Source organism: Prionailurus viverrinus, chromosome E2, assembly GCF_022837055.1.
Source record: "Prionailurus viverrinus isolate Anna chromosome E2, UM_Priviv_1.0, whole genome shotgun sequence".
In the NCBI taxonomy this organism is placed as follows: domain Eukaryota; kingdom Metazoa; phylum Chordata; class Mammalia; order Carnivora; family Felidae; genus Prionailurus; species Prionailurus viverrinus.
This window is the reverse complement of record NC_062575.1, coordinates 33,157,621-33,183,188: the sequence shown is the minus strand read 5'-3', so window position 1 is coordinate 33,183,188 and position 25,568 is coordinate 33,157,621. Positions and strand designations below refer to the sequence as shown.

At 43.7% G+C, this 25,568-nt stretch overlaps 2 long non-coding RNA genes across 4 annotated transcripts in view; one reads left to right on the top strand and one right to left on the bottom strand.

Moving 5' to 3' along the window:
• Positions 1-25,568, bottom strand: part of LOC125153127 (uncharacterized) — a 558,449-nt gene that overhangs the window by 99,895 nt on the left and 432,986 nt on the right. The gene's annotated exons all lie outside the window — the stretch shown is intronic.
• LOC125153129 (uncharacterized) lies at positions 1,661-11,700 on the top strand. Its single transcript, XR_007147420.1, has 3 exons — positions 1,661-1,712; positions 9,256-9,344; positions 11,408-11,700. It is a non-coding gene; the product is annotated as an uncharacterized LOC125153129 (long non-coding RNA).

Sequence of the window (25,568 nt, the reverse complement as noted above, 5' to 3'; positions counted from 1 at the left end):
AAAACAGCATCAAATGTTAAAAACCATATGTCAGTAAATGAAACTACCTCGTCATATTATTTGATCACCTTAAATATAATTACTGTTTTGAATGATTAAGTTTCAAAGTCTGAGAACAGTTCTTACTTTAAAGGGATGTATTTCAGTGCTAGATATATTTATTCATTATCTAAGAAAAATAAATCCACATAGCCGTACTTCTTGATTTACAAACAAAATAAAACAGGAAAATGGGTAAAGAATGTTAAACATTATCTCTAAGGATATGAAGAGAAAATAATAATTGGGCCACTTGCCGAAAACTTTTAAAAAGTCCGAAAGAAGATTTGAAAACCCGCTCTTTTGTGTAAGAGATCACTGGGATGTTCTGCCCGTTTCAAAAGTTTAATCAGCATTAAGAAAGAGAAGCCCAAAGCTCCTGTGCACACGACAGACAGCTGGACACTGTGCCCTCCGCAAGGCTGTAACACAAGGTCCGCTTTGAGGACTAAAATGCTCGGGAATTCTAAAAAACAGCTGGGTTCACATCCACATGTGAGGCAAAACCTCCTCAACGTCCCACTTCATCCCTGCTTTATCAGTCAGCTGCCAATCAATTGTAGCACCTAGCCCCTCCCCCCTTGCCCCTACACCCCCTTACTCCATCATCCCTTCCTAGCTTCCACCTAGGAGCCTAGGAGCCTCTTCCTAGTCTGCTGGCCGTGTTTATTCTGATGCAGGGAGATGACAATTAGTCATATTTATCCGTGCTGGGTCCATCTAATCCCCACTGCTTTTACTCATGTCAAATCCATTATCCCAAACAAAGCTTCGTATGTCTTGTTGGAGATGCACACAGGCTTGCCTTGTTTACTCTAAGAAGATGGATTTTATGGCAACGTTGAATACATACTGAGCCCTAACTAATGGGGCCACTTGGCATGGTGGGGCAAACGCACCAGCAATTCATTCCACCCCGATCCAGTGCTGTTAACTTCGTCCTGAAAACCCAAGGCCTCTGGCTGTGCCTTCAAGACCAACAGCCTTGGGGCTCTGGCTGATCGCCTAAATTTTGCCCACAATTAAACAGTCCTGATTGCTGCACTCCCGTGTCTTCATCAATGATACCGTGTAACCCTCTCCCTTCCACCCTCTCCCCCCCCCCCCCCCCCCATAGCCGGCGACTCTTTTTGCACCCAAGCCCTGAGCTGCTTTGTGCATTTTGGTGCTTTATTTTTGAGTCTGGTAAAGAAAGGAAACCCCCTCCCTCTCTCGTTTATTTAGAAAGAAAAATCTTAGGCGCTCTGGTTACTTACATTTGTCAGCATTTCTTTGTCTTCCAAACCATTCTAGCTCTTAACATGGAGGTTTTATGGGTTATTTTATCAGAAAATGCAGACTTTTGCTAGGTGACCTCAGCAGTTAGGATGGGTTTCAACGTGCTGGGAAACCCCGGATTTCACCCGAAAAAGCAATATAGGGCATATGTTAACATCTAGAGCCTGAAAACACAGCCAGTAAGAGTCGCGCAGACTAAAGGAAATCACTACTTAATTCCACAAACATTTGTTTCGGTCCAGGAATGGCACTAGAAACTTTTGAGCAGTCTGGCTCCAGGCTCCGGCGCGGCCAGCACACGAGGGTCCATAACGTGCGGCACAGCGCCATCTGCCGGCCGGCCCGGCCGCCCAGACCGCCGTCCACGTTCGGGGGTGGCTCTGAAATCTACCCAGGTAGGTTTCCCCGACCTCCGTCCCCTGGGGCTTCCGGCTGCTGGGGAGTTCTGACCGTACTAAAAAGGGAAGAGTGAGGGATATTGTACTGGAGAGAAAGAGCAGTGCTGGAGGAACCGTTCCCAAAGACCTATTTCACATGTAAGCGGAGGAAGATTAATACTTTTGGAACGGGGCTCCAGAAGTCTTGCCAAGGGGCGCAGGTTTTGAGCGTTAAAGGTGAAGCTGAGTTTATTTGCATCCAAAGCAAAGAGTTGTGTTTCCTCCTTTCTTTCTGTCTATAAAACGTTGTCTCCTAACCATATCGTGTTCACACCCGGGCTCTGGCTCTGCGCCCTACTTCACGGAGGTGAGGTCTCTCAGTTCAGGGACGCTGTGTGGCTGTGTGTGTGTAGATGTGTGGGTGCGTGGGTGGGGGACGCAGAAGTGCTTTTGGAGACACTGGGGCTCTGTTTGCCCATCCATTCCAGAAATCAGCGGAGGGACGGCTCCTCTCAAGGGCAGAGTGCCAGGACTGTGGAAATGTAATCAACACACTTCTGCATGTTTCCACACTGCCTTGAATGGGATCGCAGACTCCAGGAAACTCATCTCTGATAAATTGCAAAAGACCCAGACTAAATGGACCGAAGAGGTGGTCATTATTCTTAAGGGAGGGACCTCACTGTAATACAGGATAAAGCGTTATCTGCCATTATTTTTTAAGGCTGTGTTGGAAATCTGATCTTTTCATCCCACCTCCAGCTAGCAGGCCTTTTGTTTACTCCCATTTCCATCCCTTAACACTGGCTGCCAGCATCTCCCTCCCCTTCCTCCACTTTGCTCTGCACCCGTGTCCCTGCACCCTTTTCCCCATATCCACAGAAGGTAGACCCAGTACGGCCATCTCCACCACCTGGGGAGAAAGAGGAGGCCCAGAACCATTCCTGGCTTCCACTGCAGGATGTTTTGTTTAGGCCCCCGCGGAGTGGCTTCTCTGGTTCTCCGTGCATAGTGGCACGGTGGCATGGAGTGAGGATTAAGTGTGACTGCCTCTGTGAACCGAAAGGACTAGAACCGATCTGCCTTCACCCAACATCCGGCACAGAACTGCCTGTGAATGAGACAGTCTAAGGGGACAGAGCTACCTGGGCCTTCAAGACATCCAGGTCTCAGGGCCATTAGGAAAGCCTGCTGTTTTCCCAGGGAGCTGCCCCTCAAAATTGAGAGTTTTGTAAAACATTGTTCGTCTAGATGCTGCGAACTATCCTTTTGTGGACTGGAAATCTGGTATTTTCGGGGAATTCTCTCTCTGTCTCTGTCTCTCTGTCTCTCTCTCTTCCGGCCTTCCTCCCTCAGACACACTCACACTCTCTTTTAGAAACAAAAAGTCAGATACGTTCATTACAGAATTCAAATTTAAGATCTAGAAGATTTTAGAGACCAGGGCTGCCAGATAAAATACAAAAACACCCAGCTAAATTTGAATTTCAGAAAAACAATGAATAGTTTAAGAACAGTATATGAAATATCCCAAATAGCTCTGGGGACATGCTTCTACTGAGAAATATCCATGGTTCATCTGACATTGAAATTTATCTAGATGCCTGTGATTTTTGGTTTTGTTTTTACCAAATCTGGCCAGCTACTGGAGACCCGTTAGTGCACGTAAAGACAGTAAACTGAGATCAAAAGACACAAAGTAATATGCCCGGTTACAGAGCTGGTTAGAGGCAGAACCAGAGCCAGAAATCAGGTCTAGAAATTCAGTTTAGGTCCTCTTAATCAACCACACTACCTTTTCTTCCCCCAGGATAGCCGACTGGGGGCATAGATACCAAGTGAGCTCGTGTAATAAAATCAGTCCTTTATATAATCATTTCACGGTGACGGTGCATGCTTCAAAGGACCGTAAAGTAAAATGCCACTCATTTGGAAATGCCACTAGTTTATAATTTGTGAAGTTTCCTGCCTAAGTGAATCTTTACATAGCAAACCTTCCTTGCTGGAGAGTCTAGCACTTTTCTTTTTCTAGACCGTTGTTCATGATGGCTTCGAGGACTTTGCTCCACCGATTTCAAACACGAAAGCACCCCCTTACGAGCAAACAGCAATGTGACAACAGTTGACCCTTGAACAACAGGGGCTTGGAATGCACAAGTCCACTTGTATGAGGATTTTTCGCAGTATAGGACTGTAAGTGTATTTTCTTTTCCTTATGATTCTCTTAATAACATTTCCTTTTCACTAGTTTACTTCAGGGACACAGTCTATGATAGATGTAACTACAAAATATGTGTTAATCAGCTGCCTATATCATCAGTAAAGTTTCCAGTTAAAAGTAGGCTATTAGTAGTTAAGTTGGGGGGGGGGTTAAAAATTATACGCAGATTTTCGACCGTGGAGGGGGTTGGTGCCCCTAACCCCACATTGTTTAAAAGTCAACCATATCCCTCTCCCCTGGCCTTAAAACAATAGTTCTAGGGGCGCCTGGGTGGCTCGGTTGGTTAAGTATCTGACTTCGGCTCAGGCCATGATCGCACGGTCCGTGAGTTCGAGCCCCGCGTGGGGCTCTGTGTTGACAGCTCAGAGCCTGGAACCTACTTCAGATTCTGTGTGTCTCTCTCTCCCTCCCCCTCCTCCACTCAAACTCTGTCTCTCTCTCTCTCTCTCTCTCAAAATTAATAAATAATTTTTAAAAATTTAAAAACCAAACAATAGTTCTAAAGCCAGTAGTGTAGACAGAGTACTGTTTATCTGGATTAAAAGGCTAAACAGATCATCTTCCAACGTTCTAATTGTTATTGTACACTTAAATTAGTTTTCATGGCAAAACAGTTATCGTGTATCATGGAAAACCTCAGGGCACCACGGGAAGGGCTTTATTTGGGGGCTGGGTTGTGAAGACGTCAGCCCAGCCATGCGCCGGGTCACCTCTCAGCCTCCCTTTCCTTACTTTTGAACTAAGGGTTCAATTCGTCATAATGCCTAAGATCCACTGTGGTTCTAAAACACTAGATTTCTAAAAATCACTGAGGCACCGACTCTGTTGATGCTGCTTTTTAAGTCCCAGTTGGCAAGTAGAAGCCGGAGTCGTCTGCAAGTCTTTTGGAAGTGCCCGGTGCCCGGAACAGTGCTGGCGACTGACTGTGCGCGCCCCCCTGCCCAAGCCATCTGGCTCCCCGAACCAAATTATAAAAGCTCACACTGAGGAAGGCAAGGAAGAGGTGTTAATGAAACTAGTTGTAATGCAAAGAAAGGTCAGCTTTAGCTGCAAGCCCTGAAATGAAACAATATAATTGCAAACTCAAAGAGGGCCCTAGGTGAGACAGGGACTGTGTCCACACCGCGTCCTCCCAGCCAAGCCCAATCCCCACCTGAGCAACGGCCCCCAGGGGGGCTCTAACTGGGCCACAGAAGCGAGAAGTCACCGTTTGAAGGATGCGGACCTTTTACAATTAGATCCAAATGCCCAGCCTAACGATGGAGCCCCGTGAGCACCGCGCATACGCATTACGGTTGGCGAGGAAAGCCTGAAGTACAACGTGAAGAAGTGATCTGGCCGAAGATGGCAAAAATCCTCGTCTGTCTGGGAACTCTCATTTCACGCTTGGAGCTCCCAGTTCTCTAACGAATGTAACATCAGAGTAGATGAGGCCGGGTGGGGACAGAAGAGTGAGGTTTTCTTTCCCTCCCTCTCTTCCTTCCTTCCTCTTTGGACTTTTTTTTTTTAACCTTATAATTGCTCCTGCAGAGAGGCCATGCAGCAAGGCTGAGGGGGGGACCCAGAGCCGAGATGCTGGAGGGCCTCGAGCTGCCGTCAACCTGTGGCCTTGAGCCTTCTCTGCCTGCTGGGTCTGCTCCTGCACGGAGGAGGAGTAGTGACAGGGCTGTGACTCCCCAAGACGGATGGGTAAATTCTTTTGAAACCATAAAACCCTCAAGTACTTTGTCCATTTCTTGAACGGGGCCAACTCAGGGACCAAGCTCGGAAATGCTACATGGATTATTTCCACTGAAATGTTTCCCTGTGGCTCGGCGTCATCTTGGAACATCCCCGGGGCTTTCGTTCTCAAGTACGTGCCATGGTTTTGCGAACTTCTTTTTTTTTCAGATGGAGAATGTGCTCCTGGGACTCCATTAGGCGAGTCTAGGTTTAGCCAAGAACCCAGGCATGACCTGCTGGGAATAATGTTAACTGTGTAATGACTAAAGAATTAAGCCCCTTTGAGAAGAAATCAGTGACTTTGAAAACTTGACCAGGCCGTTAGGACTATGCCCCTTCCTAAAGATTAGACAACACCCAGATTTGTTGCTAGTGGTTGTGATGAGCAAGAAATTTGGGTATTTTGCCTGCAACCCTCATCAAAAGGTACTCTTATCCCCATGCTATGGATGAGTAAAGGCTAAGGCTGAGAGAGGTTTGTTAATTCAGATAACATCACTGCCATTCCTTAGTAGAGACAGGACTAGAAACGAAGTTCCATCGACTCTAAAAAGTCCATGTTTGCAATGACTTCTGATAGTAATAGACGGCTTTAATTGATCACCTACTACATACTGGATACTGTTATGAGCACTCTATGCATATTACCTCAGTAAACTCCTACAGCAACTGGGTGAGGCAGGTACTCCTGGTATTTTGTTTTTAAGTTTACTTACTTCTTTGAGAAAGAGAGAGAGAGAGAGAGAGGGAGTGAACATGCAAGCAGAGGAGGGGCAGAGAGAGGGAGAGAGAGAATCCAGTGCAGAGCCCAATATGGGGCTCGATCCCAGGACCCTGGGATCAGGACTTGAGCGGAAATCAGAAGTCGGGTGCTCCATCGACTGAGCTAAGGTGCTCCAAGGTGGTTGCTACTATTAAGCTCATTTTGTGGATGAGGAACGTGAAAGACGGAGACAAAGTGACGGGCTGGAGACTTCAGCCACCAACCCCTCCGGGTCAGTGGAGGATGCCGGCTTCCCTTCTAGTCAAATTTCCAGTAAAGCCTCATGTAAAATGCGAAAGATAAAATGGAACAACCAACAAGAGAGCAACGTCCTCCCAACCCCCAACTAGATGGCTGTGTATACCTTCTTCACCTCCAGGCAGAGGTTCTGTCCTCCACTTCCTTGTGCATAAAAATACGATCTGGTGGGGCGCCCCCGGGGGGGCTCAGTCGGTTAAGCATCAGACTTTGGCTCAGGTCACCATCTTGAAGTTGCGTTCAAGCCCCACGTCAGGCTCTCTGCTGTCAGCACTGTGCCCGCTTTGGATCCTCTCTCCCCGTCTCTTTGCCCCTCCCCCGCTAGCTCTCCCTCTCTTTCAAAAATAAATAAACATGAAAAAACAGTAAGACGTGGTGGGGCAAGGGGTACCCTTAGGTTCACCTGGGTTCATCCTGTTCCCTATGGTGATAGGCAGTGGAAAGTTGGTTCTTTAAATAATTGCACGATCTCTTTCTCTACACACGTGCGCGCGTGCGCACACACACACACACACACACACACACACGCTTTCCCCTCTGATCTGAAAATCCTGAATCCAAGTTCTGGAACTTTCCTTTGACTCCTTCATTCAGCACAGCTCTCCAGCTGAGGCCGGAGATACCCCAGTACCGTTGGGTGCCGTGAGGTGGGGTCTCAGCTCCAAACCCGCGGCATTAACCCAGAGGCCCGCCAGCCCCCTTTCTGCCTGATAAAAGTACAACCGGAAGGAAGCCGGCGGTTTTATTTCCCTCAGTAAATCTATTCTGCTGAATGTAAACACTGTATAATATTCCACCTGTAGGTACTGTAATTAAGGTGCATCGGAACCACCATCAACACAGTGACAGGCAGAGGGAAATTAGTGACCTCCCACGGATTTTTCAAGTCGGCCCATTTACTACTGTGAAAATCACCACGTCATTAGCAGAGGGGTTTTTAGAACAATTTTACATGAAGGAAGCCTGCTCGCCTTACAGCTCTTTGTCCGTGAACCTCCTTGCCCCCTCTCTGTCTGGCTTTAGGTGAAGCTCCCCCCATCGGCACCTCCTCCTTGGAGCCTCCGTTGCCTGGGGCCGGGGGGGGGGGGCAGTTTTGGAAGGAGGTGAAGTTTTCCATCCGGAGTGGGAGGAACAAATGGCCTCTCCGCAGGAGACTGAGGTCCGGCAGAGAGGGTCCTGGGATGCCACCACCAGCACCTTCCCTTGTGTTTGTGGAGCTATCGGGTGACAGTTAACATGCCTCGCTGGGCTCCCGTGTTGCCTGAGAGAGCTCACGCTCTGACACAAAATTAATCTCCACGGACGCCCACTCGGGAGATTGATAGCTGTGGGCCGGGGATTCTGCACACCGTCTTCCAGATGCCAGGCTTGTCAGCTGCGGGCCTGGGAGGGACACAGGCCCCTTCTCTCCGCCCGGCCCATCCAGCCGCAGTGCTTTCCATCACTCCCAGCCATGCCTCTCCCACCAAGGAACTGGAGGCACTGCTCGGGATGAGTTGGAGAAGGCGAGGCACGCCCTGGCATCCTTTTCCATCTATTGACCGAATGCTCCCTGCGGCCAGGACAAGGGGATCCGTTCCCTCACCGGATGGAAGGCCGGCAGGGCAGAGGCAAAAGGCACAGCCTTTTGAGTCCCACCCAGCTGGGTTCTGCTTCTTGCTCCGTCACTCCCTTTCTGGGCCTCTGGGTGCCGCAGTGTCCTCATCTGCAAAATGGGGCTCACCGCAGCTCGCGTCACTTCCGACGGTTGTGCAAAACCGAAAGGGATGACCCATGACGTGACTGCACAGTGCATAGCACCTCATAAACCAGGAGCTGGGGAAACTTGTTTCGGGAAAAGGCCAGACAGAAACGATTTTAGGCTTTGTGGGCTGTAAGGTCTCTGTCACAACTGCTGAACTCCTCTCCTGTGGCGTGGAAACAGCCATAGGCCATATGTAAAGGAATGAATGTGGCTGTGTCCCGATAAAACTTTATTGACAAGAACAGGTAATGGGCCAGATAGGACCCTCAGATCGTAGTGTGTGGATCCCTGTTAATTTGAAATCTGAATAAGTGTCAGCGGCTGTCCCTACGGATAACAATACCTGACTGACCAAGCTATTCTGTGCAAGGAGTTGCTGGTGAATTAAGAGGCCATGGTCCATCTTGAAACTTACTCTTGGTCTTAGGGGAGGGGAAGAGAGGGGAGGTACTAACTCACAAATATTAACTGAGGGCTGACTGTGTCCAAGAAGGAGTATGCGTAAACTGAAAGCTGTTGCACAAAGCCGAAAGCAGTAACTGCCACTGAATTTTTCATTTTTATTTTGTGAAACACCACCCCCACCTCGTGAAAATAAATCAAAAATATTTTGCATGAACCTCAAAATTCTGTCACCTTTGGTGACTTAAGTTTTTTCCAAGAAAAGTAAAGAAAACTAAACCTGCGCGAACATCACCGCCCCAGACTCTAAACCTGTCGTGTGCTGCTTTAGGTACAATCAGCAGAGAGAAAAGCCATTGGAGTTTTGTTTAAACACCCAGCCAGTTTGCCCAAGTCAATACTCAAACAGTCAAAACAGCCAACTTAATAATTTTTTTTTTTGATTGAACAGGCTAGTTAATTTAACCAGGAACCTCAGTGGGGAGAAGTCAAGGTCTCGGCTGCCAAAAGCATTAGGAGAGAAGCATCTCCACCTTCAAGGTAAAAATCCAAAGACGTCATTTAAAAACATCTTGAGTTTGGGGGGGCCTGGGTGGCTCAGTCGGTTAGGCATCCGACTTTGGCTCAGGTCATGATCTCACGGTTTGTGAGTTCGAGCCCCGCGTTGGGCTCTGTGCGACAGCTTGGAGCCTGGATGGAGCCTGCTTTGGATTCCGTGTCTCCCTCTCTCTCTGCCCCTCCCCTGCTCTCTGTCTCTCAAAAATAAATAAATGTTAAAAAAAATTTTTAAAACATCTTGAGTTTAAGAACAATGTCAAAGAGTGTTTGAAACATATATACATATATATATTCATATACACACATGCATATATACATATACACACACATAGACACGCACGCACACGCACACACGTGCACATAGTCAAACTGGTCTCTAAGGTTTGGCAGATAATGTAGCTGCTCCTAATCTGAAGAGGAGGGCGTCTGCTTGGGTGGTAGGCAAAACTCACATCTTCTATATTATAGACCATGTACATGTTCATTCACTCACTTAACTCTACAAACATCATTGAGAATGCACTCCGTGCATTGTGTGGAGCTGGGCACTAAGGGATATCAAAATGAGTGAATCATGGAATTTAAGCTACTACAGGGTGCTCACACTGAGTGTGATGGAGAAAGTAACACAGCTGACCAGGAGGAGGTCCATAAAGGATCTGCGTGTGAATTCCTTCCTCTGACAGATGCAGGTCAAAATTTAGTTTTAACAAGGGTGAGATCCCTCTTCTAATAAAGGATAACATTAGAATGGGAAAAAGGAGCTTGTGTCTCTACCTGTGTCTGATGGCACTCTCTAGAATGGTGACATCAACTGCCTCTTCAATCGCGCCCTGGGGAGAGACTCACCTGTTCCTACACCCCCTTTCTCTATGAGTCACTGCCATTCCCACCACAGCCCCTGGGCTATTCCAATGAGAAAAGTTGTTGGGATGGGCGCTTCTTGACTGCCTTGCCTATTTGTTTTCTTTGTTCTTTTTCACCTCTAAGGGATTTGTTTCCCTCTGCTTTTCCCCTACGAACACAATTTTAAGGTCCAGTCACTCCCCACTTCTCTTCACCCCCAAGATCCCCGGGAGCCGTAACTGGTTCACAAAGATAACTTAGGTTTCACACGCTGTCAAACCTCCCTCCCCTCCTGATGTTTGACTTTGTCCCGGATCTGAAGATCACATGGTAATTCAGCACAATTCTACCATATGCTGGCTCCCAGGGTGTGAAGGGCTTGGGGCTCCTGAGTTCTGAGCCCCAGCCCAAAGTTGGCGCTCATTTTCAAAGGCAATCACAAGATGAATATCAAAGAGTTTACAGAATCCACATTGGGAAACCTGTCAGAAAATTGTTGGGAAAATAAAGTGAATCAATAGAATGTCAAGAGACTCAAATGGACAAAATATTGAATATTCATTTTCTCAAGTTTCACAGGGGTAGGGATTTACGAGGACCAAGGCAGCTTGTGGGATTTTCGGCTTTCCTTGGCATGGTTCAAATAATTTTTTGTGCTGTGCATTGGATTAGTATTCAATTAACTCCTTTAAAATTATAATGTGTAACTTCAACAAACTTGTGAACGGGTCTACAGCACAATTAGAGCAGTTAATAGTCACCAGGTACAACAAACGAATGCTGTATTTCTATAAACAGAGAATGTCTAAAACAAATTCAGTGATGGTGTTTGCCATTGGCATAGCTAAGCCACTTTCGGGACCAGTGATACGTATAAACACCGGAGAAAAATTACAAAGGGTTCCTTTTGTCTCATGTATATATATGTGTATATATATGTGTGTATATATATGTGTGTGTATATATATATATGTATGTATATATATATATATATACACACACATATATATATATATATATATATATATATATATATATAAAAGGACACAGAATGCATGCAGAAATTGTTTATTTCCGATATGGTTACATTTCCCCCAAATCCAACATGCTAACATCTGCACGGTTTGCTACCTGGGCTGCAAACGCGTCACTATGGCTGCCAAAATGTTTTAAACATCATCCCTCCATTGCTTTTACAGGAGCCATTTTTGAAGGAAACAAAAGATGATTGTATCAATACTGTGTAGATATCAGCTTTAGACTGGAAAAAAGAAATCACTTGGCGATTTCACATATTCAGGCCTCCGCCCTCAACCAGAGAAACAGCATGAGCAGGAAGAGCCCTTGTACGACTGGGAATTTCAGAGGAAAGCCAAGGGGCCATCTTGGTTGTTGGGTCCTCGTGCTGTTCATGTGTAAAAAATGTACTGGAATTTCATTATTGTGGTAGGATCAAGACTGCCACTTTCTGTGCGTTTCTTAGTTTCCTTATGCAAGACAAATAAAATTCATTTCAAGAACTTTAAGCCTTTGATTTAATGCTAAATCAGAGACTAACTCCCTGGTTGAGGGATTTGGCACCTTAAACTGATCTACTCTAAAATAACTATGAAAAAGGGACTTTAAATCTGAAGGTTGTAACCTCAGTATTTGTATTTCCAATCAAGTATTACTTGAGGCTATTTGTGAGTTTTAACAATAGATTTGGGCCATAGGATATGACAATATTCCATGTGCCACATTTTTATGTATGTCTTGAAAGGTTTTCTCCTCCGTTTGCCAACCCAAAGTGCCTTGCCCACTCCTCTCCACGCACATCCAGACAATTATGAAAGGATCATGTAACAAGTTAAATAGATTAACTACTTTCGATAGTTTGTGGAAGAAATGCTACGTCTCTTTTCTGCAAGACTGTAAAACTTTCTCACCATTCTTAAGTAACTGCAGAAATAATAAAAGCTAAAAAAGAAAAAAATTAATTTAATTATTTTATTATATATATATTTATATATATTAATTTATATTAATTTATATATATATATAATTTAATTAATGCAATTTAGGTTTTTTTTTTTTGAACGAGTTCTCCTCTAGCCTTAGAAGATTAGTTTTCAAAGCAATGGTAAAATCATTGATGTACGTCTTTTCAAGTCAAAAGAAAAAAAGACTCCTCACTATCAAACATTTGCTCTTCGGAGCCTGGCAAGAAGGACGAAAGAGGACCAGACAGCCACATCCTAAGAACAAAGTATTGTCCAGGTAGCGGTTGGCTACAATCGCATCTCTTTCCACGTCTTTTTAGTAGTTAAAGTTTTTCTTTCCGAAATGAAACTTCATTTTCTTTCCCGAATCTTTCTAGTGGGTATCTGTCAGTTCTTCTGCATGACTTGGCTACATGAAAGCTTGAAAAACAAAAAGGAAGGAAGAATCCAGAACTGGTGCTATTTTACATTCACGGTCGTTCTGCGATTAAAAAGTATTCACCAAATATGTAAATCAATAAGTAAGTAAATAAATAAAAAGTATTCGCCAGAAAGCTACTTCTTTCTCTGCATTTAAAGAAGACATTCAGGGGCGCCTGGGTGGCGCAGTCGGTTAAGCGTCCGACTTCAGCCAGGTCACGATCTCGCGGTCCGTGAGTTCGAGCCCCACGTCAGGCTCTGGGCTGATGGCTCAGAGCCTGGAGCCTGTTTCCGATTCTGTGTCTCCCTCTCTCTCTGCCCCTCCCCCGTTCATGCTCTGTCTCTCTCTGTCCCAAAAATAAATAAATGTTGAAAAAAAATTAAAAAAAAAATAAGAAGACATTCAACATACGTGATCTGGAAGGAAAAAAATGGCTTCCCCCCCCCCAAATAAATATAGAAAGATGACTTAATTATACTAATAATTGCAAATTCTCCCCCCACGTTAGACTATAAACGAATGTCAATGAAATCCCCCCTCTTCTTTACTTCATTAAAGAACCCAAAAATTTATGAGGAGAAATAGATGTGTAAGAATAACCGAGAATGTTTGAAAAGAAGAGTCATAAAGGAGATTTTCTCCTGCCACCAATTAGAATATATGATAAAGTTAAAATACCACTGGATGCTGATATAGGGTTATTGAAACAAGCAAAAAAAAAACCTCCTAGAAACATTCCCAAGTAAATATAGGAAATTTAGTGTTTGATCAAAGTAACACTTAAATAAGAAAATGTGCTATATTATTCAATAGTTTTGGTGTTGTGACAATTGGCTATTCCTTTGGGGAGAGTGAAGGAATAGGAGTCCCTGATTCAAATGACCGAAAGAATACATTTTAGATGAAATCTAAATGACATTTAGGTGACATTTATAAGTGTAAACAAAGGAAACAATGTTCTCCAAGAATATGGAGGCAGATATTTATGTAATATTGGATTGTGAAGCATGAATCCTAAGGCAATAATCATGACAGAAACTAATAATGTTTATTACATAAATGCAAAAAAAGTCTGCATACCAAAATATCAAAAATTATGACTGTGAGGAAAGGACAAGCATGTTTAAATATATTAACAAAATTACATGTTTAAATATGTCAACGGTTAATATGTTCAATATATAATCAGGTGTAACAATTCAATAAGAAAAAGATAAAGACAGACAATTCACATAAAGTGCAAAAAAAAAAGTGCAATGGTAAATAATTTACCTGGGCACATGTGGGCACCTGGGTGGCTCAACCGATTAAGTGTTCAACTCTTGATTTTGGCTCAGGTCACCATCTCCCCATTTGTGAGACTGAGCCCTGCGTTGGGCTCTGTGCTGACAGCACGGAGCCTGCTTGGAATCATCTCTCTCCCTCACTTTCTGCCCCTCTCCTGTTAGTGCTCACTCTCTCTCTCTCGAAATAAATAAAGATTTTTTAAAAAAAAACTCCAAAATGAGAAAAGCAAACAAAAATATGTAAAATATAAAAGCAACATAAAAATGGTACCATTGTTTAAAGATGGTAGTTTGGCGAATATTTTTGAATTTATTTTTTGCTTCTCTTTCCAACATTTTCATTACATAACAAATATTACTGTGTGTGTGTGTGTGTGTGTGTGTGTGTGTGTGTCCTACTCTGGAAAACCCTGGATTCTCTTTTTTCTCCACCAGGTCTGCAGAAGATCCTCCTTACTTTTCCTCTTCCTTCAAGTACCTGTGGACCCTCTCCTGAGTTGAAGTTTCCTAGAAGTGGAGATTCTTTTTCCCCATTCTGTAATTTGTTGTTCTTGGTTAATTTTAGAGATTACACAGGAGCTAGATATTTCTCCTCTGCCCTCATTAACAGGAAGTCTTTTACAATGTTTCCAAACTCTTAAGAAATTGATGTTCTTTGAAACAAACTCAGATAATATAGAACTACACCAAGCAGAAACTTTCTTCTCCATACCCAGTAACATATTTTTAGGGATGACCTAAGTTAACACCAGAGTGTGGTGTGTGGCAATTTTCTGGTCTTTTCTCTATGCCTTTATAAATATTTTACCTATTCAGTCCATCACAATTTATTTTGGTAAAGATTTTGTAAAGTGAAATATAATCGCTTACTTTTAAATTTATGAGTGCCAGGAGCAGGATTTATACTGTGGCTCTTCTCTATACTCTTCTAGTATAAATGAGAGAGGAGAAAATCAGGGATGGAAAGGTATAAAATAACTTTTTTTTCTGTCTCCATATACTTGAACTTGCTGGAATGTCTCTTATTCCTGATGAAGTAGCTTGATTTCTCTCTCTCTCTCTCTCTCTCTCTCTCTCTCTTTTCCCCAAAAGATAAGGCTGAGAGTCAGGAATAATAAATTCAAATTCTTATAGTGTCCAGCAGATGATATAAATGAGGTGTGGACTGAATCTAAGAAAATGTAGAGAGTGATGAATACTGGCGCAAAGTATATTTTGCCAACTACGGCTGACCCAACATGGCTTTGAACTTTGCGGGACCACTTACACACAGTTTTTTTCCAGTAAATACAGTGCAGGACTATAAATGCAGTTTCTCTTTCTTAGGATTTTCTTAATCACATTTTCCTTTCTCTAGCACACTTTATTAAGAATACAGTAGATAATACATGTAACACACAAAGTATGTGTTAATTGACTGCATTATATCATTGATAAGGCTTCTGGTCGACAGTAGGCTATTAGCAGTTAAGTTTTTAGGGAATCAGAAGTTACATGCAGATTTTTGCATGGGGTTTCAGTACCCCTCACCCCCACATCGTTCAAGGGTCAGCTGAAATTTAAAAATTCAACAAATATTACTTTTAAAGTAAGGGGAAATTATTTTTTTTAATGTTTATTTATTTTTGAGACAGAGAGAGACAGAGCATGAACAGGGGAGGGGCAGAGAGAGAGGGAGACACAGAATCCGAAATGGGCTCCAGGCTCTGAGCTGTCAGCACAGAGCCCGACGCGGGGCTCGAACTCACGGATCGTGAGATCGTGACCTGAGCCGAAACCGGCCGCTTAACCGACTGAGCCACCTAGGCGCCCCGAGGGGAAATTATTTTTAAAATACATGTTGAAGACGGGGCACCTGGGTGGCTCAGTCGGTTGAGTGTCCGACTTTGGCTCAGGTCATGATCTCACGGTTCGTGAGTTCGAGCCCCGCATCGGGCTCTGTGCTGATGGCTCAGAGCCTGGAGCCTGCTTTGGATTCTGTGTCTCCTTCTCTCTCTGCCCCTCCCCTGCTCATGCTCTGTCTCTCTCTGTCTCTCTCTCTCTCAAAAATAAATAAAGATTAGGGGTGCCTGGGTGACTCAGTTAGTAAAGCATCAAACTTCGGCTCAGGTCATGATCTCACAGTTTGTGGGTTTGAGCCCCTTATGGGGCTCTGTGCTGACGGCTCAGAGCCTGGAGCCTGCTTCGGATTCTGTGTCTCCCTCTCTCTCTGCCCCTCCTCCACTCGCGTGCTGTCTCTCAAAAATAAAGAAATGTAGTAAAAAATTTTTTTTAAAATACATGTTGAAGAAATTAAGGTGTAGCTCTTGAAAATATGGCAAGTCTCTAACTTCTAAAGTCTTACTGATAATGTTATAACAGGTTAGCTGGGAAAAAACTTTTGAATCTAATCTACATGGCCACTAGACCCCGGGCCCTACCCAGGGCAGAGCTCAACAAGATCAACCTTTGCCACCTTTTCAACGTCAAGACTACGGTGCATCCTGATGAAGTAACTTTGGCAGTGGAAGCTTCTGTATGCAACAAAAATACTGATAATCAAGATTTGAATACTTACTGTGAGCCAGGCATAGTGCTAGGCACATTATTTTCTAGAACACATTACGTTCTATAATCCCTTTGAAAAATCTACCCGTAGGTACTATCACGATCTCCACTTTATAGTTGGGGAAACTGAGGCTTCTAGATTTTAAATAACGTATGTCAGTGAGCACTTCCTTGGATGTCAAAGATTGTGTTCTAATCATCACTGTCGGGACAGGTTTCCAACGCAGCGATTCTCCGCCCACTCTCCCTCTGTCCTGAAAAGGCATCTGCAATCTTTTCTGGGAGGGCTGGAAGGAAGTCTGCTTTCTCCCTTGGAAGTTCCCTTCCATTCTGATACCTCATCTCCTAGAGGAATGGTGGTGTAACCACATACAAAAACAGGACCAAGAAAGACCTTGATTCAAATCCCACACCTTGCACACATGAATCAGGTGAGCTGAGATGAGTTGCTTCACTCCTCAGCAGTCTGCTTCTTAATCTATAAAATGGGGACAATGTAATCGCTTCTTAGGTTGTGATGAGGGTGCGATGCAATGTTACACATGCCTGGCATGAGATAGAGGCTTGACCAATGCCCATCCCTGTCCCCTTTCCTTGATAAAACTTTGTTACAGGTTGCTTATGTCATGCTACCAATCAATGGCCTAAGAGAGGTATAAAAATAATGCAGCTCCTTTTTTTTTCTTTTTAAAGAAGACATCCAGGGGCGCCTGGGTGGCGCAGTCAGTTAAGCGTCTGACTTCAGCCAGGTCACGATCTCGCGGTCCGCGAGTTCGAGCCCCACGTCGGGCTCTGGGCTGATGGCTCAGAGACTGGAGCCTGTTTCGGATTCTGTGTCTCCCTCTCTCTCTGCCCCTCCCCCGTTCATGCTCTGTCTCTCTCTGTCCCCCAAAAAATAAATAAACGTTGAAAAAAAAAATTTAAAGAAGACATCCAGATGGCCAGTAGGCACATGAAAAGATGCTCAACGTCGCTCCTCATCAGGGAAATACAAATCAAAACCACACTCAGATATCACCTCACGCCAGTCAGAGTGGCCAAAATGAACAAATCAGGAGACTATAGATGCTGGAGAGGAGGTGGAGAAACGGGAACCCTCTTGCACTATTGGTGGGAATGCAAACTGGTGCAGTCGCTCTGGAAAACAGGGTGGAGGTTCCTCAAAAAATTAAAAAGAGATCCACCCTATGACCCAGCAATAGCACTGCTAGGAATTGATCCAAGGGATACAGGAGTGCTGATGCATAGGGGCACTTACCCCAATGTTTGTAGCAGCACTTTCAACAATAGCCAAATTATGGAAAGAGCCTAAATGTCCATCAACTGATGAGTGGATAAAGAAATTGTGGTTTATATACACAATGGAATACTACTTGGCAATGAGAAAGAATGAAATATGGCCTTTTGTAGCAATGTAGATGGAAGTGGAGAGTGTAATGCTAAGTGAAATAAGTCATACGGAGAAAGACAGATACCATATGTTTTCACTCCTATGTGGATCCTGAGAAACTTAACAGAAGACCATGGGGGAGGGGAAGGAAAAAAAAAAGAGGGAGGGAGCCAAACCATAAGAGACTCTTAAAAACTGAGAATAAACTGAGTGTTGATGGGGGGTGGGAGGGAGAGGAGGGTGGGTGATGGGTATTGAGGAGGGCACCTTTTGGGATGAGCACTGGGTGTTGTATGGAAACCAATTTGACAATAAATTTCATACTAAAAAATAATAACAAATAAAAATAATGCAGCTCAATGGAACATCTTTGTCTCCTCAGTTTACCGACAGAAGGAAAAGATAAACTGTGGCAGAGGAGGTGGGAGGTTGGGGACAGCAGATACAAACAAAAAGAGTTGGTCTTCACAGCTCTTGTATGTTCTGTCCACCCGGCTCAGCTCATCTAAGGCCCAACTGCATAAACCCACATTATCTACTGTCCTTTAGAAGGTTGGCAATAGTTCTCTGATTAACGTTCCTTGTAACGTCTTAAGAGTCTGAAGCCATAATCTAAGACAAACCACTGTATATCAAGTGGAACTGTAGTCTCCGAACAAGGTGAAAGCAATTCACAAGAAGAGAAAATTATTCCCAAACCCCACCGGTCCGACTACTCACATCTGCATGGTATCCTTCCTCTGAGACAATGATTCTCTACATAAAGTTCTTGAATGGGTTCCAGGAGGTCCATAAACCTCACGAAATCACCAACTTCTGTGGGATTATATGCATGTGTATTTTGCAAAGGAGATGGCTGATTTTCTCTCAAGTTCTCAAGAAATTCTATGACCCCAAACACCTACGACATAAAGCTTAGGTGTCCAGGACTCTACCGTTCAGGTCAGGCATGATGACATCAAGAAAGGCATGATTAATCGCAGTGTATTGATATGTAGTTAGTGATAAAGATACATGTACGATTTGGGGGCAGAAGTGGGACTTGTCCATATGAACAGAAGTAGGAATCTTTCTAGAGGGGGGTTCGTTTTGAGGCCTTAGTCTTAAAGAAAATAAGGCGTAGGCATCTTTAAAGATTTTCCTTCTTGAATTACAAGCCTTTCCCCCACTTTCTTTGCAGCCCCAAACCACCAAACATTTACATCGAAGTAGAGGGAATGACTTACCAGCTAATTGACACTGTTTCAGCGATGCATCTATTTTTCTATTTAACACTCTTTTCTCCTCCTCTCACTTTTCATTTCTTGCCTGAGTTCACAGGGCCCATTCCTTGTCTTTTTTAATAACTGGCCAAATTATTACTATTAGTAATTTGAAGAGGGGGAAAAGAAACATAAATAAGGGAAATGAGTTTCCATGGCAACCACAGCCAGGTGAGATCATTTTGAGCATCCTTTCTGTGACTATTTCATTAGCACTCTCCCGAGAGTCTGGATCCCTGTTAACCCATTTATGGACCGAGCGTTCTTTGGCAGATGGCTCTCCGATTGCTCGCTCGCTGTTAGGGATGCTCGTTTATCACTTTTAGACTGTACTTGGATTTTGTAACCAGAAGTGACTGGTGTCTATCTATCTGTGTACCGGCTCCTGCTTAGCACGTACCCCGTGACTCTCCAGCATCTTTCCAGGGTTCCTTGGACAAGGAGCAATGGCAAGTTGGTTCTTCTTTTTTTAAAGAAGAACTGAATTAACGCTTTACAAAGTAGAGTCCTCAGAAGGGCAGTGTTTATTGAGTCTAAAACTCATTTGGAGATGATGAGGCACAGAAGCAAGTATCAGTCAGGGGACTGAGTAATGCTGTAGTAACAAACAGCCCTTGTGATGGTTAATTTTACGTGTCGACTTGGCTAGGTTAAGGTGCTCAGTTGTTTGGCCAAACCCCAGACTAGATGTTGCTATCAAGGTATTTTTTAGTTACTAACATTTATATCACTAGACTCTGAGCAAAGCAAAATACCCTCTCTAATGTGAGCAGGTTTATCAGCTGAAGGCTTTACGAGAAAAGACTGAGGTCTCCCAAAAAGGGAGGAATTCTGCTTCCATATTTCCTTCAGCGTTAAGATTACAACACTGACTCCTGTCAGAATTTCCAGCCTATGGGGCTGCCCTACAAATTTCAGACTCGCCAGCGCCTATAATCATGAGCCAATTCCTTAGTCTCTCTCTCTCTTTCTCATTCTCTCTCTCTCTCTCCCTCTCTTCCCCTCTCTCCATATATATCTCTCCGTTTGAACATGTGCTGCCATGATCACAGTAGCAGAGAAAGGGAGCATGGATGGTAAATCACACACTGGCTCTTAAACTTTCCATCCGGAAGTGATACCTGCTACTTTCATGTGAATTTCATTGGCCAAATCTCATGTCCATCCTAAGTTCAAAAGATGCAAGCAAGTAAAGTCCTTCCAGTCACTTGTAAGAGGAAAGCTAGAATTATTTGGTGAACTGCACTCATTACTACCACTTACGGGTGGACATTAGTGGAACCTCTTCTGCTGTGTTCCATGGGTTAGGAAACGCAAAGTAAGAAGTCCAAGCAATCTCTTTGGCTCTATTATGTGATTATTGGAAAGTGATTTAGCCTACAGGGGCATCAGTTTCCCTATCTGCTCTATGATGGAAGTAAAAGATAACACCTCTTCTCCTTCCCTTTTGCTGCAACAGAGAAAAATGTCCAGCTTCTTCTCAAAGACCAGTCTCGTCATACGTTCTCCTCTTCGTGCGAGACACCTATCAGCCATGCTTGGTTTTATCTTCTCCTACAACCCAACTTCCAACTCCTCAGAAACCCTGTTGTCCCACATTTGAAATTTATTCCAACAATATTCATCTTTCTCCCTGCCCTCTGCCACCATCTCATTCCAAGCCATCATCTTCTCTATCTGGGCATCTGTAGTAACCCCAGAACCAAGCTTCCTGCTTCTAGGTCCGTGCATCTCCGAAGGATTTTCCCACAAATCCCCCAGACAATATTAAAATAAGACGAATACAGCTTACAGTTAATCAAAGAAGTGGATGTGAACACACACCACCTGGCATTGAACTCTTTCGTCACCACTTGCTAGTGTATGATCTTGCCTCTGTTACCTTCATATGTAAATTGAGAAATAATAACAGTACTTGTTTCCTAGGGTTGTTATAAGGATGAAGCGAGTTGATACAAAGGGCCCATGGTGTTTCCTGGCACACATTGAGCACTGTCTATATTTGTTATTGTTGTTATTGAAATTTTTATGATATTACTTGTTTGCTTACCAGTAGATCTCTAGTTCCAAACATACAGCCTGATTAGTAATAATTATCAGCCGTTGCTTACTGATAATTATTCACTAATAAAATAAAGAAACCTATATATTGAATAAATGAATTCATGGTTGTGATAGGCAGCTTCTAATCTGACTCCCAGTGATCTCTGCTCCTAGGAATTTTATATCCTTGGGTGTGGCCTGGGCCTAATGACTTGCTTCTAACGAACAGTCCAGCAAAAGTGATAAGATGTCACTTCTGAGATTCAGTTACAAAAAAACTGATTTTTATCTCACTTTTTCTTTTTTTTTTCTCTCTCTCTCTCCCTGCCTTCTTGCTGGCTCATTCTGTTGAAGCAAGCCGCCATGTTGTGAGTTGCCCTATAGAGAGGCCCCACGTGACAAGGAACTAAGGGCACTCACTCCAACAGCCCATGAAAAGCTGAATCTTGCCAACAACCACTGAGTGATCTTGGAAGTGGACTCCTCTGGTCTAGCCTTGCGACCACAGCAGCCCCGGCTGATAACTTCATTGCAGCCTCGTGAGAGATTTTGAGCCAAGGAACCCAACTAAGCTGCACCTAGATTCCTGACTCATGGAAACTGTCAGATAATAAATGTTTTGAGGTCATTGAGCTTAGGGGTAATTTGTTACACAGCACACGAAAACTAATACAATGATAAAGATAATAATATATGATAGAATGATTTGGATATTCAGGAAGAGATTTTTTTTAAACCTGAGCTTCTAACAGAGGATCTATTTCCCTGGGCTCAGTCACTAGCATGTCCAGAATCATCCTTTTCCCTTTGTGTCTTTTTTCCCATTTCCTGCTTGACTGTTGGAGGCCCATAGCAAGGAATTAAAAACCCGACTCCCTTATGTATCAACTGTGTGAACCTGGCCAAGTTACAATACTGCTCTGAGCAACTTTCGTCACTAATAAAATGGAAATAATGACAGCCCCCTCACAGAATTACTATGAGGGTTACAGTGGCCAGAACCTGGATCAAATAGCCCAGAGAATCTGGAACCCAGTGGATATTCAATAAATGTTGGATCTTGTGCCTGATATCTACCCGTTTAATATTTGCCACAGTTTTTAAACCTCATTTATTGCTGGCATCCTCTTCAGAATTATTCTTCAGAAATCAATAGATTTCAAGTATCCTCCTTATGGAAATGAGTTCCAGTGTGGTTTCTCACCAGACAGAGAAGAGTAATAACCCATCTTTGAACTCTTGTAGGCGGGCAAGTGATTCGTAGCATTCAAAAGTGGCAAAATCTAATAAGTATGAGGAAAGAAGAAGAAGAAGAAGAGGAAGGAGAAGAGGAAGGAGAAGAAGGAGGAGGAGGAGGAGGAGCAGGAGGAGGAGGAAGAGAAGGAGAAGGAAAAGGAGAAGAAGAAAAAGAAGAAGAAGAAAGTTTTGGTCTACCTACCAGTTCGCTAGGAAGCAGGCTTATTGTAAGGTCTGATACACAGCCGCCCTGCCTCCCACACCCCATAATACACATGCATTGTTGGCCATTGTGGAGACACAGAACGAAAACAATGCTCTGGAGACAAATCCAACATGTGCATGTATAGTGGGGGCTGGAGAGAAGGCCACAGAACACACACTACTGCTCCGAGAAGGTAGCCTCAGAGAATGCAGCAGCCCCAACACGAGAACTTAGGTCATTCGGAAAAGCAAGGAAGGGCAAAAGTTTTCATTTACATCCTACCTTCCCTTGACATCAAATACCACAATTAAGAACTTGCTTTTTAATAAACACGGTCTTGAGTTGGTAAGAGCCAAAGCATCATTCACATATCATTTCCTGCACCACTCAGCTCATATTAGCAGACTTAGGAAAGCATCAACCACAAACATGTTGCTGATAGAAATTTCCTAATGCAAGCAGTCTTTATAGATTTCTGCTATTTCAGTGTAGGTCTCCGAGGACCATTTGAATCCATATTAATTTCCTTTCTGGCAGTTATGCGGCTGAGTATGAACTGCACTATTTCACTTTTAATCTGTCAGTAATTTAGTAATGTGTAAACTAATTATGCACAGATATTAATGTAATCGGTTTGGGGAGCTATAAAATCAATGTGTTTTTACAGACTGCATTAAAGAGAATTGCGGTATTATAATCACATGTCAGTTACAGATAATGTTAAGGAATTAAAAAACGGATGTCACCCACATTTCAGAGAGCACCCACTAACTCCATCAAATAATATGAGCATGGCCCTCACATTTTCTGGCACTGCAAGAAAAATGCTAATCACACAGCGGGACAATCTTGCTTTGCTCTGATTCTGATCATATCACTGCTGTGACCCTCCTTCCCCACTTCTTCTCCCTTTTCCTCTGTGTTAAAGAAAAACTTGCCATTCAGAATCTCAAAAAGTGAACACAGATCACCCTTCTCGGGGTCGTGCCAATGTCTCACGGTAATGGTCTCTTCAAGGGCAGTCTACACAGTACAATTAACTGGACCATTACGCCGCTGAATATAGGTTGGAATGAATCCAGTAGTTAACGGGGGTGACTACAGCTTTGCATGACGTTTTCACTAGGTCCGTGACCCTATCCTGTGGCTATTTCTATAGGCAGTCTAAGACATGGTCAAATCCTTCCATGAGACTAGGGACATCTCACCATCTTGACCTGTGATTTTCCACCCCAAATAGAAGGAAATTCATCACTCTATGATAAGCCTTGAAATCCTGGGACACTACCTGTTCAATCAAGTGCTTGGACAAATTCTAGAAATTTACCTTCATAAACCTGCATTGAATGGATTCCCCTAACCCCCTGACAATCTTTTCTCTGATTCTTTGCCCTCCTCTAAACAGTTAGGCCATTCTCTTGTGTAGCCCTAAACATCAGTGATGTCTCTGGCAGAACATGCTATTATATCCCTACCTGACAATATTGGAGAGGTCTCAGGCCCAACCTTGTAGCTTAAGGAGGCATTGATATAGAAAGAAAGTAGGTCTTGGGAGTGCCTGAGTGTCTCAGTCAATTAAGCATCCAACTCTTGATTTCAGCTCAGGTCATGATCCCAGGCTCATGGGATTGAGCCCTAAGTTGGGCTCTACACTGAGTGTGGAGCCTGCTTAAGATTCTTTCTCTCTCTCTCTCTCTCTCTCTCTCTCTGCCACTCTCCCTCACCCCTCTAAAAAAATTAAAATTAAAATTAAAAAATGGCCAAAAACAGAAGAAAGGAAGGAAGTCCTGGATGGGAGATTGAGTTCTAGCTCTGGAGCTGTAACATTGGGCTCTGCTGAAAGACGGATCTGGGGAAATCACGATTCTGATATTCCCCGGATGTGTGGTTCCCCTATCACTTTGAAACTTACTTTCCTTGTTTGCAAAATAGGATGATAACAATATTCCTCGCTTCATGGAGGGTGAAATGGCTCAGTGCTCAGATACAGTGCTTGGATCGTCGTAAGCGTTCAGTACGTAGCAGCCAGTGGTAGCCATGATAATGATCGTAGCAGTAGTGGTAATAATGCTAATTAAAAAGCCTAATTTCTTTCCTACTGTAAAATGAAAGCTAACTAGATAATCTCGAGCGTCCCTTCCAGCTAGTAATTTTGACTCCCTGTGGTGACGGAACTAGCTGCATAAATGCTGCATCAACCATCTACTTGCAAAGAGGATCCTCAGGAGGAAGAAAAGGGTCAGCCCACTCTTAGGCTCCTCCTCTAATAAAGTCTTCTCACCTTCCTCCTGGATTCCCATCAATACATCCTTCCCCTTCATCACTGGTCCCTGCCCATCCTAGGGTTTGGCTTCTATTTAAATCTATCCTTCTTCTTACCCTCTGGTGTATCCTGTATGATCCACATTCAACAAATGGGCTTAGTCCTTCACTCATTCCCCAAGTATCTATTGACGCCTATTAGGGATGGAGAAAACTCTGCAGGGAATACGGGTATGGATCAAATACGTCTCCAGCTTTCTTAGAAATAATTGCCGTGGTGAGATGAGAGAAGTCCACAATACATTTAATTTGTTAGATCAACCTTTTCCAAAGCCCTTTTTGCATTAACTGAAGCCTGGAATCCCTCATGTGATGTCACTTGCTCTAATATCCTCACCAGTGGAAGTCATGTATCCCTTCATGGGCCCATGCGCCACACAACCACGTTTATACAACTCTTATGGTATATCTATTTTAAGTTTACCCATTCCACTCCTCATTCCATGGATGTATGCCAATCTCTAAGACTCACATCCACCCTGGTATTTTTGGAACCTGGTGCAATTTTTTTTTTCTGCCACCCATCCTCTCTTGTCATTTCCCATAGTTTCAATACCCATTCAGCTGTCTTACTTATGTGTTTGGCCTCACCATGGGTCAAACCCAATGAAGGTCAACCACAAGCCACAAGGGCCGACTACTGGCCCGACAACTCCAGTCATCATT